Source organism: Frankliniella occidentalis, unplaced genomic scaffold (assembly GCF_000697945.3).
Source record: "Frankliniella occidentalis isolate FOCC.00 unplaced genomic scaffold, Focc_3.1 Scaffold470, whole genome shotgun sequence".
Classification (NCBI taxonomy): Eukaryota; Metazoa; Arthropoda; class Insecta; order Thysanoptera; family Thripidae; genus Frankliniella; species Frankliniella occidentalis.
Window position 1 is genome coordinate 113,464 of NW_026267588.1, and position 6,656 is coordinate 120,119.

At 45.1% G+C, this 6,656-nt stretch overlaps 1 protein-coding gene and 1 long non-coding RNA gene across 10 annotated transcripts in view; one reads left to right on the top strand and one right to left on the bottom strand.

Moving 5' to 3' along the window:
* LOC113206154 (acyl-CoA-binding protein homolog 1) overlaps window positions 1–6,656 on the bottom strand; it is a 20,478-nt gene that overhangs the window by 10,200 nt on the left and 3,622 nt on the right. The gene's annotated exons all lie outside the window — the stretch shown is intronic.
* The window catches only part of LOC113206155 (uncharacterized), an 18,359-nt gene that overhangs the window by 8,771 nt on the left and 2,932 nt on the right, over window positions 1–6,656 (top strand). The window lies entirely within an intron of this gene.

The window sequence follows — 6,656 nt, forward strand, 5'->3', positions numbered from 1 at the left end:
ATCAAGCTCACACAGTAGCTCACACCGATATGTCATCCAGAGCAAGTAAACGCATGAAAGTGTGTGCTATGGCAAGTACACGCAGGAAAGTGTGCACTATTTCACATACACTCAGAAAAGTGTGAACAACGGCAATTTTACACTTTCCTGCGTATGCTTCCATGTACTCAGTGCACTGTTTGGTTTGCAGTGCACTACTGGGCTGATTTTGCAGAAAAACAAGTCATCGTTGTGTATCGTATAGTGGATGACTTGTGTTTCTACGAAAGTGCAAACCGTAGACAATCAACATGCGAAAATGAAATAAAAGTAGATAAACAATGAATTATATGAAATACGCATATTTTGAAATATTTAGCAGCGTAAATGGAATATTTAAAATACAGTTTGAAATAGACAATAAGTGCTAAGAAAAATGGACTAATTGAAAATGAAATATGCAATGTATATATTGAAAGATTTATTTGCATACCTGGAATATTCCACACATTTTTAGAAATACTTGACATTGAATTTGCCTGTGCATTTGTTGAAAAGTTATTCAGGGGGAAATCGCCCACCGAAAACGTGCAGAGGTACCCCTGTGCGGAGGTGCCCCCCTTGCTAAAATACGGTTTCCGCGGAGGCGTTTATTTCGTTTAATCAGTGGCCGACTGTTTATTTCTGAATGTGTGTTGTATATTTTTTTTAATCCACCAGGGAATGCGCAGTTGTATTTCCGGAATCTGGATTATTCTAGAATAATCAATGTAATTCTTTTCTGTGCTGTCGTATTTCTGGAGAGGGGCTTCAGGGAAATACCATATCTTGATTGTTGTTTTTTCCGCATTACTTTGTATATGTTTCAAGTTTATATTTTTCGGAATGTATTCATTATTAACTGTTATGTTATCATGCCAAGGATATGCGAATGTCTATTTTACAAATACCATTGTGCTTAAGTAAATATTCAATAACTGAAATTGATCTGTAAACCCAAGGGTCGTACACTGTGACAGTTGTTAGTGCAGTACCAAAGTGTCCGACACAGGTGTAGGACTAGGGTGTCGTACAGTTTCTGGTGTATTAGGACACAGTGTGTTCTACAGTTAGTTGTTAATGTAAGACACAAGGTGTCCGGGCGCCTAGGAGTGTAGGACAGTCCTACAGAGCTAACTATCCGACAGCGCGCCCTACATTAACAGCTGTAGTCTACACGGTGCCTTACACTAGGAACTGTAGTACACACCATGCCCTACATGAAGAACAGTTGTTCACACTGTGTCCTTCACTTAAACGGTGTAGGGCACATTGGTCCAACACCAAGAAGTGTTGGACACTGCATCCAGAACTGTCATACTATACAACAGGTGGCAGAGAGACTATCAATTCTTAAGGAGTTTGTCAGTTTAAGTTATTGAATTTTAACTTGATAGTAGTGATATTTGTGAAATATACATTCTCATTTCCTTGGCATAATAACATGACAGTTAAGAAAATATACGTTCTGAAAAATATACACGCGAAACATAAACGAAGACATGCGGAATAAACTTCAATTAAGATTGTATTTCCCTGCAGCCCCTCACCAGATAAACAACAGCACGGATAAGAAATACAATGACTATTTTCCAATAATCCAGATTCCGGAAATACGATTGCGTATTTCCCCAGTCGAATAAAAAAAATATACAACGTATAGTCAGAAATAAACAATCGGCCACCGAGTAAACGAAATAAACGCCTCGGCGGAAACCGTATTTTTTGCATGGGGGGTATCTCCGCACAGGGGTACCTCCGCACGTCATCGCTACGGCCCAGAACGCTTCTATGTCGTTTTGCTCCAAAATGCCATGTTCCCGGCCGAAAAAGGCAATGATCTGGCTCTAGAGACAACGCAGTGATCCAGGCCTAAGCGACTTTTGACTGTGCCGGGGGTCGGAAGTAGGTGCCTGGCTCTTTGCGCCTTACACGAAGAACTTCTGCAGCACCTTTTGGGAAGATCGTTCAACCTCGGCGTTCACGTGTTACAACCCCCCCAAAATAAGGCTTACAATTTTGCACAGTTGAGAAATTTCGCCAGTTTGGAGAGTGTCCTTGGATTTTCTGCGTCGAATGCGATCAGTCGGGTCCAAGGATAAAATTACAAACCGTCCCTGGCGCTGGGGCCCCTCCACTCAAATTTTTTGTGTACATGGATTATATTCCATTTGGAATATTTGGAATATCTGGAATATTTCGGAATATCGGGAATATCCGGAATATCTGGAATATGATGGAATATGTTGGAATATCTGGAATATGTTGGAATATCTGGAATATGTTGGAATATTCTGGAATATTTTGGAATCCGGAATATCTGGCAGAATCTGGAATATTTTGGAATATCTGGAATATTTTGGATTATTTGGAATATCTGGAATATGTTGGATTATTTGGAATATCATGGAATATTTGGAATATTCTGGAATATTTGGAATATTTTGGAATATATTGTATTTTAAGAAGATTATATTCCAAAATAATAAACGTTACCTTGACCTACTGAGAACGTGCGTCTGGCTTTAAACGCATTGGAATACTCTCCGTAGTGTAGCCGACCTAGTGCTGTGCCGAAAAATCCCTGGCGCACTTTCAACCCCTTCTACCCACCCCTAAATTAACCTATCATGAGTTGGTCACTCAAAGACGGCCCCTTGGGTAAAATTAAGGTCCCTAGGTCACCGTCTGACCCAGACTCAATGTTTAAATGCCTTTTAACGCGTTGCAGCGATTTCCGCCACCTCCACCCCCTCCCCTCCCCCAGTCCTACATTGGCTACCACCCCTAAGCCCTTGTTTCTGGATTCACCCCCAAAACGCGCATACTGGACTCAATTTTTTTTGCGATACTCCGAACGACCGACTTATGTTCATCTCTAAGATGAAAATCAACCAAAAACTCAACCAAGGAAACCATTAATTCAACAAATTCTCACCCCTTCTGCAGTTGCACTGTTAAAAATGCCGTAAGGAACTACGGTTTGCCTACGGTCCGTCCCATATACTTTCTATACGGTCGAGACCGTAAAGATACGGACCGTACTTCAGTGTGTAAGTCAAGTGCTGTATTGACCAATGAGTCAATTTGCGAGGTTACGGTATACATCCCGTACGGGGTGGACCGTTATCTAAAGTTACGGGTGGCGAACCTGGTGACCAATTTACGGGGCGCACCGTAGGCATTTCCCGTAGAACACCTAGTAGACACCTAGTTGGGGCCCTGGAGGGGCCCCAGCGCCAGGGACGGTTTGTAATTTTATCCTTGGACCCGACTGATCGCATTCGACGCAGAAAATCCAAGGACACTCTCCAAACTGGCGAAATTTCTCAACTGTGCAAAATTGTAAGCCTTATTTTGGGGGGGTTGTAACACGTGAACGCCGAGGTTGAACGATCTTCCCAAAAGGTGCTGCAGAAGTTCTTCGTGTAAGGCGCAAAGAGCCAGGCACCTACTTCCGACCCCCGGCACAGTCAAAAGTCGCTTAGGCCTGGATCACTGCGTTGTCTCTAGAGCCAGATCATTGCCTTTTTCGGCCGGGAACATGGCATTTTGGAGCAAAACGACATAGAAGCGTTCTGGGCCGTAGCGATTGTCAGGGGTCTGTTGACAACACATGCCTACCCTTCTACCAAACGGAAACTTTTCTACCTCATCACACAGTGAAATTATGTCCTGTCAAAAAAGTCGTGCTTTAATTTTGCTCACGAGTGAATTACATCTTGGAATATCTAGCACAAAATCTGGAATATTTGGAATATTTTGGAATATTTGGAATATATTGGAATATATTGGAATATTTGGAATATGTGGAATATGTGGAATATTTTGGAATATCGGGAATATCTGGAATATGTTGGAATATGTCGAAACATGCTGGAATATTCTGGAATATTCTGGAATATTTTGGAATATCTGGAATATGTTGAAATATTTTGGAATATCTTGGAATATCTTGGAATATCTTGGAATATTTGGAATATTTTGGATTATTTGGAATATCTGGAATATCTGGAATATCTGGAATATCTTGGAATATTTTTGGAATATTTTTCAATGTGTACATGGAATATCGAAGTGGTTCACCCCTCGTAGTTTCCCTTTTAGTAGTTGTAATACATTTCGCTCTGAACTATGGGTTCACAATTGTAAATACAACTATATGTCCCGGCCGTAACTGTATATACGCAGCAGTGTTGCGGGAGTGCATACTCAATGTTGCCGCAGGGGCCATGGCCCCTTACGGATGTGAAGAATAGGCAAACCCGCTACACTGCTGCGTAATCACAGTTACACCCGGTAGATGCATGGGCATCGTGATCGGTCGGCGGCGTGGCTCAGAAGCGCCTGTGAAGCTCGAGGTAGGCCTCCCGCCCAACCGGCGTGTCTGGCGGGCTGGCCTACCCAGCCGCTGGCAGGGGCGCTCATAGGGACCGACCGCCTTCACGGCCTCCCCGGCCACTAGACTTGACTATCCACGCACACGGCTATACCGCTAAGCAGACGAGCCGCACCGGGTGCCCGGCGGTTGTCGTCACGCCTGCGGCTGGGCGTGCGTTCATGGCGCGCTACCGCGCTACCGCACTGGGCGGCGCCAGCCTTGCCGGGAGCCAGCTCGGGGTTTGCTGGCCGCGGGGCCCTCGGTCACTCATTCCCTCTTTAGCTTCGCTTTGTGACCACCACCCTCCCCTGTCCCCTCACCCCTACTCCCCTCTCTCCTTCCTTGTGTTTCTGCTCAAGCCCCCCCCCCCCTTTCCCTCGGTGGCGAGGAGTTGCTCTGTGTGACTTTCGCTCGAACCTGACCACAGTTTGGTGGCTTAACTCCTCGTCGGCATCTTCTCTCTTCCGCACACCACACCGCGCTCTCCTTTTCCAGGCTTTTCCGCCCTCCTTTTTATTTTCCTCTTAATCCCAGCGACCCCGTTCTTTTTTTTCACTGGTGAATAAAACAAATACAGTATAGTTCAAATAATGGTATAAGAGGAACCAAAAATCTGTGTACCGGGTGTTTCATAAAAGACACAGGTGCGCGCGGGTTTGCCTTCCCAAGGGGCTATGGCGCCTTACGGGCAGAGCGGGTAGGCAAACCCACCCGCACCTGCTGTGTCTTTTATGAAACACCCGGTACAATGTAAAATAAACAATCAATACAAGTTTTTTGTCCACACATTGTGATGAAAACGCCCCCTCTATAAATGTTTCAATTGTAGCACAACTGCACAGTTGGAGTTGGGTTGACTGCCAAGTACCTTGCAACGTTTGTGCTGGGTTCCATCCATAGTGTCCCCCCCCCTCTCTCTCCGCTCTCTATCTCCCTCTCTCTTTTCTCCACCAATTTTTCACCCTTTATTCCTCCTTCCTCTCGCTGCTGCCCCCGTCCAGGAAGCCTGCTCATCATGAATTCCCCACGACCATTCGATGGAAATCACGACGATCTTTCGGAACGATTTGCTCGTACCGCAAAATGTATTCGCCTGGTTCGCAGTGGTGTCTCGTCCCGTCCCCGCAAGGCCCCGCCCAGAGCTGCACGGACACGAAGCGCTTCCTTTTTGTGTCTGCGTGGCGGTCGCGCGGAGACGGCGGCCTGTGCGTGCGTGTAGAGATAGCCATGTTCACTAAGTTAAATGACTGTAGAAAAGAAGAAAAAAATATTTAAAAAAAAACGGAAATCATTTAAAAAAAATGGAAATCTCGCTGGCGTTTGTAGTATTATTTTTTTTTTATCACTTGGCGACCGCGAGCGGCGTGGCCCCGCAGAGTTGTGCACTACGCCCTGCCACGCCACGCAACGCCCGGCGCAATCCCACTCCCAGCGCTGCACGGCGGAGACGGAGTAGCCCCTCTGCTGGCGTGACAGCACATTTGTAGAGGGCACGCCCCGCCCCGCCCCGCCCCGCTGTTGCCTGCTGCCACTCCGCCGCACGCCGCCGCCGCCCCTCCAAGCCATGCCCAGGAGGTCATAACGGTGAAAACTTCCCCGGGATTTCGTACACGCGTGCGTGCCATAGTGAAATGAAGTCCAAGTTTTTTGAGCGCTTTTGTGTACGAGTTGATGTAGCTTTGGAAGGGGAAAAACCGCAGACGATCTTCTCTGTTTAGAACTAGCACAATCACTGCATACTTCCTCAGCCAGTGGGACATTTAAAAAAAAAAAAAAAAAATTAAGGCGTGCCTCAGGTCGAAGGTCCAACCAGGCTAGAACACTGTAAACTGGTTGGCGTCTTATGACGCCAATATATTGACATAAGACGCTAAGATTTGGCGTCTGTCTTTCAGAAGGACGCCAATAGTTGGCGTCACACTGTTAAAAAAACTGTTGTAAATTAACAACGAAAGTGTAGTTAAGTTTGTTAGCAACACATGTTGCTTTTTAACAACACATGTTGTAAAAAAACAACATTGAGAAAAATCTTGGAAACAAAGTTTCAAAAGGGTCAAATGAAAACAACATTAGTTGTTTATTTACAGCTGTATCGTTTAAAAAATGGTTGTTATTTTACAACTCTTTTTAACAGTGCATAAGACGCCAACCAGTTTTCAGTGAACTGCTTTCTTCGTGCACAAAACTAAACATTTCTGTCGTGTTCCTATTTAAAGCTATTGCAAATTTTTGTCGACATCTACAGAATTCTTAACCC